The sequence below is a fragment of the Chrysochloris asiatica genome, unplaced genomic scaffold (genome assembly GCF_000296735.1).
Source record: "Chrysochloris asiatica unplaced genomic scaffold, ChrAsi1.0 scaffold00193, whole genome shotgun sequence".
NCBI classification, from domain to species: Eukaryota; Metazoa; Chordata; class Mammalia; order Afrosoricida; family Chrysochloridae; genus Chrysochloris; species Chrysochloris asiatica.
This window is the reverse complement of record NW_006408711.1, coordinates 2,938,301-2,947,379: the sequence shown is the minus strand read 5'-3', so window position 1 is coordinate 2,947,379 and position 9,079 is coordinate 2,938,301.

The window sequence follows — 9,079 nt, the reverse complement described above, 5'->3', positions numbered from 1 at the left end:
GTAGTGGTTACGGATCGGGCTGTGAACCTCAAGGTCAGCAGTTCGAACCTACTAGTGGTTCCATGGGAGAAAGATGAGGCTTTCTGCTCCTGTAAAGATTTACAGCCTCAGAAACCCTGTGCAGGGTCGCTATGAGTCGGAACCGACTCCACAGCACTTCACAACAACAAAGACAAAAGAGAGACAGGGAAATGGATACACAGAAAAAGAAAATAAGAGCGAAAATAGATGGCAGAAATTAAGAAACATATAAGAATAACTACAAAAAGAAAACAGAGCTATAGAAGAGAGAGAGTAAAAAGGAGAAATTAAAATACTCAGAAAAATCAGGGAGAGGGAAGATGAAAAGAGGAAGAGATTAGGGAGTAGTAATGAAAGTCACTGTGGGTTAATGTGCTGGACTGCAAAGTCACTTTGAACCACAAGGTTGTTGGTTCAAGCTCACCACCAGCTGGTCCTCGGAAATCCTATACAGGGTCTTTATGGGTTGGAAATGATTCGATGGCTCTTAACAATAACAACAAATGAAAGATCAAAAAAGAAGAAAGGAAATGAGAATCATAGGAAAAGAAGGAATACCAAAAGCAGAGACAGGATAAAATTGAAGGAAATGGAATAAAAACAAGGGAAAGAGAAAGAATAAAACAAAACAAAGCGATCAAACAACAAAAGGAAAAAACAAACAAACCCCAGAACTCAAACTAAAAAGATATTGCTTCTGTTGGATCCAGAGAAGAGGAAACTCTGAGGGCTCCTGCCAGCCTTGGAACTCATGAAGTGGGTATAGGAGGGATGTGACAGTAGAGTTCTTGCCCTAGATGGGGTTCCGATCTACCTTGGTGGTATCTATGTTCACAGCACTCATTTGGGAAATAGTTTATGGAGGTCCTTGATGAAGCTGGTTTTAGTGTCTGTTAAGACCACAATGCAGCTGAGGGTAGGCTGACTGGTAAAATGCAGCTCTGGTGCTTCTGGAGATTCTTTAAGTCTGGAGCTGAACCCATTGAATCCAGACACCAAAGCATCACAGCAGGTCCCTGCCTCACACTGGTGTGCTTCCCAACCACATGGCTCTGAGTTCCTGGAGTTTGGAGGGTCTGCACTGGTGGTGGATGAGGATGTGAGCTGGTTACACCTCTGGTCACCAGGGGATCATGGGGATAATATCACACCTTTCCAGTCACTTGTGTGAATTTGCTCTGCCAAGCCTTCTTCTGTTGCCAAAGGTACTTACAGATTGCCTTGATGTGTCTGGCAAAAGATTATCAGTCAGTCTCCCTTTCTCACTGTCCTTACTCAGCTTCTTCTCCCAGCAAGCACTTAACTGACTTTAACCTTTTTCTAAAGTTCATGATTCCAGTATTTTAATCTGTGTCTGTTTCATTTGATCTTTAATATCTTTGTTGTAGATGGTCTATGTAGTGCCTGACTTTGATTTTTTTTGAGTGCTGATTCCATGAGTATTGAGAACCAAGTCTTTAAGAACTTTAGTTTTTCTCTTTGGTTGTTGTTAAATGCCACAGAGTAGAATTCTACTCAAAGTGACCCTGTAGAGGGTTTCCAAGACTGTAAACTTTTGTGGGAGCAGCAAACTTTATCTTTCCTCTGCAGAGCAGCTGGTGGGCTTGAACTACCTACCTTTAGGTTTACAGTTCAGTGTTTTACCTATAGAACCACCCACTCCCCCATTTATTATGATTTTTTTATTGGTCCAGTTGTGAGGATTTTCAATTTCTTTACATTGAAGTGCAATCCATACTGATCAAACATTGCTCCACCTAGAGCTCTCTTTGACAATAATAGCTTACAATTTGAAAATTAGATGTCTTCTAGGTGTGGCCATTAATATATTGTGTCAGTTTGGCTTGATCAGGATTCTCGGTTCTATCACCTTCATGATAAGAGTTAATAAACAACCTCATGATGTAATCTAATATGATCAGTTCTGATTTGATGTAATGATCCTGTCTATATGTTGCAAATCCTCATTTCTGTAATGTTAATGAGTTTGGATGCAATCTACAGGATTAGGTTTGTTTTGAATCTCAATCTTTTGATATATAAAAGGAGAGAGAAGGAACAGAGAGCTCACTTTTACCCATTAGCACCAAGAAAGAAGAGCCAGGAGTAAAGTGTATCCTTTGGGCATGGGGTCTCTTCTCTGTGAAGTTCCTAGATCCAGGGAAAGACTGATGTCAAGACACCTGGAGATCTCCTAGGATGCTAGGCCTACAGATGCTGAAAGGAGATAAGGACTTCCCCCAGAGCTCATACTCTGAATTCAGACATCTACTCTTCTAAACTGTAAGACTATAAATATCTGTTTGTTAAAGGCATTCCCCTGTGATTTTAGGTTGTTTGTTTGTTTTTGCAGCAACACTAGATAACTATGACACTAGGAAACTCTCAGGTATTCAGGTACCCTTCCATTCTGGGGTAGCATTGTTAATTGAAATTTTATTGTAACAATATTTTTAAAAGAGAAATCTTGCCACTTTCAGGCCAATAAGCCTATAACAATATTTCATTCATTTCACAAATTAAATTCTAAGTAGGCACACTTACAAAAATATGTTTGATATACATTTTTTATATAATTGGAAAGATTTTTTTATTAGTCTTTTTATGCAAGTGCATTGTTAATGAGACATAATGTTATTTGAAGAATTATTCTATTTAGATCATCAAAAATTTGTTTTGTTGTTTTAACAGAGTAAGTTGATTCTGTTTGGTGTTTAGTGAAACAGGCTAAATTATATGGCTGGATATTTGTGGTACATATGTGCCATTTCTCATTCATCTTTGCTTAGAACTTTGCTTTTGACAAATTGAATTTCTGATATTTACCTATTTTATTTACCAGTTACTGCTATTTATGTTAGTAGGCACTGCTATTTTCTATTTAACTTTCACATGATCATTATACAAGTATGATTTTGAGCTCAGTCACCTGTTTATACATTCTGTTATGTGGCAAATAAAATCTTTTCTAGAGGAAGTAAATATTTCAAGGGAATGACACAATGAATGATACGAGAAAAGTATTCAGCAATCTTAACCCTAAAGCAGATTTAAATTGGACTTTTTTCCCCTTAATTTGGGGCATAAATTCTTGAGGCTGCCTCATGATATGCAATATAATTGAGATGTTGATGAGTATGAATGGAATAGCAGAAGCATTATTGATAATACTGGGATATAAGACTTAGTTTATAAATATTGAAAATGTGTTAGCACATATCGATGTTTGGTCATGAACTCAGGGGTGGGAAGATACATAAAGTAGGCACTGAATAAATGTTAAATGACTGAGCCAAGATTCTGCTGTTAAATGGGTGATGTACTTTTATATGAATTTTCTTAGGTAGGAATATTCTCTAGTACCATTTTTTTTTATATTAAAAAGGGTACTTTATATCTGACATCGTTTACTGAACAGCTTTTTCAAACTTCAATAGTTGTCAAAAAACATTATCTTATAAAATATACCCTTTAGTGAATTTAGTAGAGATTCTAGAAATTAAAGTCGTTCTTTTTTTTTTTTTTTGCCATTTTGCAGCTTAATATTGTGAATTCATTTTCAACATTGATTTCAATGATCTATAAGTGAATATCATTTTATTAAGTAGTCAGAAAGTTAATGAAGAATTAAACCCCTCCAATGCTTTGTCTGGAGTTCTGCTGTGGTGCTATAGGATAAGCACTCCACTATAAGGTCAGTTTGACCTACAAGGTTGGCAGTTCAAATTCACCAGCCGCTCTTTGTTATGGGTTGGAACCGAGTCAACAGCTCTTAAAAGCAATAACATGCTTTGTCTAATATACAATGAATGATGAGTGAAAATAATCATTTGCTTTGAAAAAGATGAAATGTGTTTGTGTTAATGTGTTTTATTAGTGGCATTTGTAGACTCTGATACATAGAAAGGAGTCATTTGTTTCTGACTTAGTTATGTAAAAGTATAAAACAGAAAAAAATTCTTCTTTGAGAATAAATAGTTAAAAAATAGATTTGACAATGATAAACTTACATTTATTCCTTTTACCTTTTTTAGGTGGACTATTGGAAAAGCTATTAGATTAAGCATTTAGTGATGAAAAATACATTTTGACCAAGGTTTTGTCTTCCTTTCATTGAAAAGATTCTGAGTATGGGTTTCTAACAATATGAGTAATCAGAAATTGAGAAAAGGCTTGTCTTGCAAGATGTCAGGAAAGGGCATGAGCAAGCATTAAACAAAAAGAACACACACAGAAAGACCTCTGATGGGATGAATACCCAGCTTGTCACAAAAATGCTTAATGATAGAGTAAAGATAAATTTGTCAGATTCTCATATGTTGAATATTCATCATATAATCTATGCAGCTGTATCTTAGAATGCCACCCTCCAACCCCACCTTTTTTTTTTTTTTTTTTTAAACATACAGCAGATTATGCTACTGGTTTATTCTTAGGAATTATATTGTTTACCTTACATTCAGAAGTGTCACTTATAGTGGACTAAATGGTTACTCACACAAAGAAATGTCTATATCATAATTCCCAAAACCTATGAGTGTTACTTTATTTGGAATAAAACCTTTGAAGATGTAATAAGGATTTTGAATTTTCCAGATGTGCCTTAAATTCAATGACAAGTTTATTTATTTATTTAATAAGAGACATGTAGAGGAGACAGATAGAAGAGACAATGTAACTACAGAGACAGAGTTTACCGTCACAGTCAAGAAATACTAACTATCATTGGAAGCTGGAAGAGATAAAGACTGACACTATCTTCAAGTTTCTAGAAGCAGTGTAGCCCTGCTGACACTTTCATTTTAAATTGCTAGTCTCCAGAACTATGATACAATGAATTTATATTGTTTAAACCACCCACTTTTGTTACAGCAGCCAAAAGAAGCTATCATGCAACTTGTTTTATTAAGAATACTTTCTATTGTTGTCATTAATAAACATCTTACTGTGGGGAAAATATATCAGAGTTTAGCTGAAAAAAAAATAGCAGTTGGCATAAAGAAGGAAAAACAGATGAAAGAATATGAAGACAAAGCAAAATTCGTAATTTATACCATGAAACAAACAATTCGGGCATATATTGTTTCCTCTTGCTGTTCTAGTATTCTTTGTGTTACAATTCTTTTATGCTTCTTTTTTTTGGGGGGGTGGGTAGCATGGTAGCATAGTAGGTTTCACATTGTGCTGCTAACTGCAAGGTCAGCTGTTTGAATCCAACAGCTACTACAGTAGAGAAAGATGAAGATTTCTACTCCTACAAAGGTAGGTTGTTAGGTGTCATCAACCCGGTATAGGGTTTCCAAGGAGCAGCTGGTGAGTTTGAATTGCCGACCATGTGGTTCAAACTAACCTTGCAGTCCAGTGCTTTATGCTCCAGTGCTACACAAGGTTATACAGTCTTGGATATGCTATACAGGGTAGCTCTGAGTCAGAACTGGCTGCATGGCATATAACAGCAGTAGCAGCAACAGCAATGTAGGGATGGTGGTGGTAGAATTCTACCCTTTGTGGCACTGTGGGTTAATTTGTTGGACCACAAGATCCATTTGAATAGCATTGGCAGCGGTTCAAACTCACCAACTGTTCCTAGGAAACCCTATACAGGGTCACTATGGGTTAGAACCAACTCGATAGCACTTAACAACAACAACAACAACATGAGTGATCTTTGTTTGATTCCTGTCCAATGTATCTCATTTTCAGCCATAACCTGTCTAGTAATGGAGGCTTGCATGTTGCTTTTATGATGAATAGGTTTCAGCAGAACTTCCAGACAAAGGTGGACTGGGAAGAAAGCCCAGTTGATCTACTTATAAAAATCTGTCAAGGAAATACAATGGCCCCATATGCAATCCATTATGTTAAGACCAATGTTAAACTGCATTGTATTTGCGATTACTATCAGTTGGAGGCTGTGAGGTTGGCTCAGGATCAGGCAGTATTTCCTTCTGCTGTGCATAAGGTCGCTATGGGTCATTACCGACTTGAAGGCACATAACAACAACAACAGCATCAGTTGGAGGCAACTTGAAGGCAGCTAACAAAAACATGGGGATGGAAGCTAGAGAATAGATCCTTTCTTAATCCTTTGGATGGAAACTAGAAAGCAAGTAAGGATTGATAAAGCAGTCTGGAACCAGATGCACAGGGGCAGTTAAAGTCTTTACAAATCTTTTGAAACTTTAACTCCACAAAGGCAAAAGGCATTTTAGCCACATGACCGATCTTTATCTTTACAGAAAATAAAATTGTAACTGTCTTGTTTGTCCTTGTGGTGGTGGTTATATGCTGTGGAGTTGGTTCCCACTCATAGCCATCCTGTACAGGGTTCCCGAGGCTTACGGGAGCAGAAAGCCTCATCTTTCTCACACAGAACAGCTGGTAGTCTCAAACTGCTGATCTTGTGATTTGCAGCCCAATTCATAACCACTACCCTACCAGAGCTCCTTTGTTTGTCCTAGGTGAAAGCTATTAATGCTACTCTTCATTGTAGTCCATAAAAATCTTGTTTAAATTGTGTGTAATGGTAGTATTATGTATCACCTTAGCTAAGCTATCATTCTAAGTGGTTTGACAGACACTATGCAATTATTTTGCATTTTATGATCTGATGTGAATAACCCATTGGTTGAAAGGGGAATTTTCTTGAAGATGTGGTCTCTATCAGTCATATGAATGGATACTCTGCCAAAATTCTCTCTCCTTGACCTGCACTTCTCTCATCACCTGACCTTGAGTTCTTCAGAATAAGCCTGCAGAAATCTCTGGCCTGCCACTTGACCTGAAGACTTTTGTTAGTCAACCCCTGCAATCATTTGAGTTAGAAAAGAAAGATCTTCAGCTTTTTGTCAAACTGATAGATTTCTGGACTAAAAAGTCGGTTTAAACCACATGGTAAGCAGTTCAAGCTCACCAGTTACTCCTTGGAAACCCTATATAGGGTCATTATGGGTCGCAACCGACTCAATGGCACTTGGCAACAAAAACAATGTGTATGTTTCACTGGTTTTACTCTTCTGGAGAATGCTATAGGATTCAGACTAAGTCAAGATCTTTTGTCATGCTTTTTAAACAAAATATTCAAGCAAAGTTAATTTTAATTAGATAGCTGTTTTAAATGTAAATATATATGAGATATAAATAATCTGCTGCAAAAGTGCTGCAAAAGGCCTCTTAACAGTACTAAAAAGCAGAGATATCACTTTGAGGACTAAGGTGTGCCTGACCCAAGCCATGGTATTTTCAATGTATGCTTGCAAAACCTAGATGATGAATAAAGGACACCAAAGGAGAATTATACACTTGGATTCTGGTGTTGGTGAAGAATATTGAATATATTATGGACTACCACAATAAGGAGCTCTGATAGTGTAGTTGGGTTGCTAACCTCAAGGTCAGCAGTTTGAAAATACCTGCCATTTCACAGAAGAAAGATGAGGGTTTCTGCTCCTGTAAAGATTTACAGTCTTGGAAACCCTATGCAGGGTCGCTATGAATTGGAACCATGGCACAACACCACCATGACCACCATCTTAATAATGAACAAATCTGTGCTGGAAAACATACAGCAAGAATGTTCCTAGAAGTGAAGATGGAGGGAATTTATCTCACATACTTTGGACATATTATAAGTAGGGGCCAGTCCCTTGAGAAAGGACTTTTTAAAGTAGAGAGAAGATCTGTGAAAAAGAGGAAGATCCTTTAGTGAGATGGATTTTCAAGGTGGCTAAAACAATGGACTTAAACACTGGAATGATTGTGGGGGTGATGCAGGACTGAGCAGTGATTGTGTTAGTACTGCTATGTGTCAGAATCAACTCGGCAGCATCTAATAACAACAAATAGTCTTAAGCTACTAGATAAAAAGTTTCCTTCAATAAATAGGGACAGGAATGTATGCGTAAGAATTAAAGTACTGTGACTGTTAGAAAATAAAGTATCAGTCTTTTAAATACATCTTAGATAATATTCTGAACGAGCATATGTAGAAAGAGCATTTCAACTTCATTCACAATAGTAATTCAACGATTTATGCTTAACAATGGCTTCCCATTTTAGTGTTTCTTCATATTGAATTTTCATATTTCATCTTTGGAAGATACAGTCATTTTCTTACAAATTGAAGAGAAACTCATGAATTGATTATTGAAGACAGACTCATTGTTCTTTTTGAGAGTAGAAATTATGCTCAAAGTTATATTTTAAAAAATAAGATTAAGTGAGAAGGAAGGCTTTCTCTACTTTGTGTTGTGGCAGAGGAAAATTTTTTTCCAAGAGAAATTTAATGGATGTTATCAATATTGGTCTTGATTTTCTTGGTAGTCTCTGACCATTAGCAAGACAGATAACAGTTAAGGGATTCCTTTCTCTTAAATATTATATCTCCTTTTGCCCAGTCCCAATCTAATTTCTGCATCCAATTATAGTTATAAAAAATTAATTGCTTTTTTATTGCCCTCAAGGTAAGTCGAAGGTGTTTAACATTAATGAGCAAGCCCTTTACAGTTAAAGGATCCCATCTACTACTATCACCTGACCACTCTGTCCTTTTATTCTGCCCTCAATCATTCTATACACCAGTTTTACAGAATTATATGAGCCATGCTATTCTACATTCATATGTTTGTACAAATAGGCAGGGTTTCTAGTTTAATCTAAGTTAAAATTGTTATAAATTGAGGCAATTTGTCTGGAAAATTGAAGATGTACACCCTCAATTGGTATTGAAAGTTCTTTTGTAAGAAGTTGCCCTGAGGCAAAAAAGGGCAAATAAAGTTTAGCCAGAGAAAGACAGAACCAACCTTCAGTTCATCATGATGTCAATCACTTGTGCAGCTCTCTGTTGGGCTTATGTCTGAATACCAAAGTCAAAGACTTAAAAAAAAGAATCATAAGTAACAAATATCCTAAAATACATGTAAAGCAGGAGTCCTAAGTTACACTGCTTTGTAGGTCTTCTTACTTACTTGTTGTTGTTGTTGTTAAGTGCCGTCGAGTCGGTTCCGACCCATAGCGACCCTGTACAGGGTTTCCGAGGGTGTAAATCTTTACGGGAGTA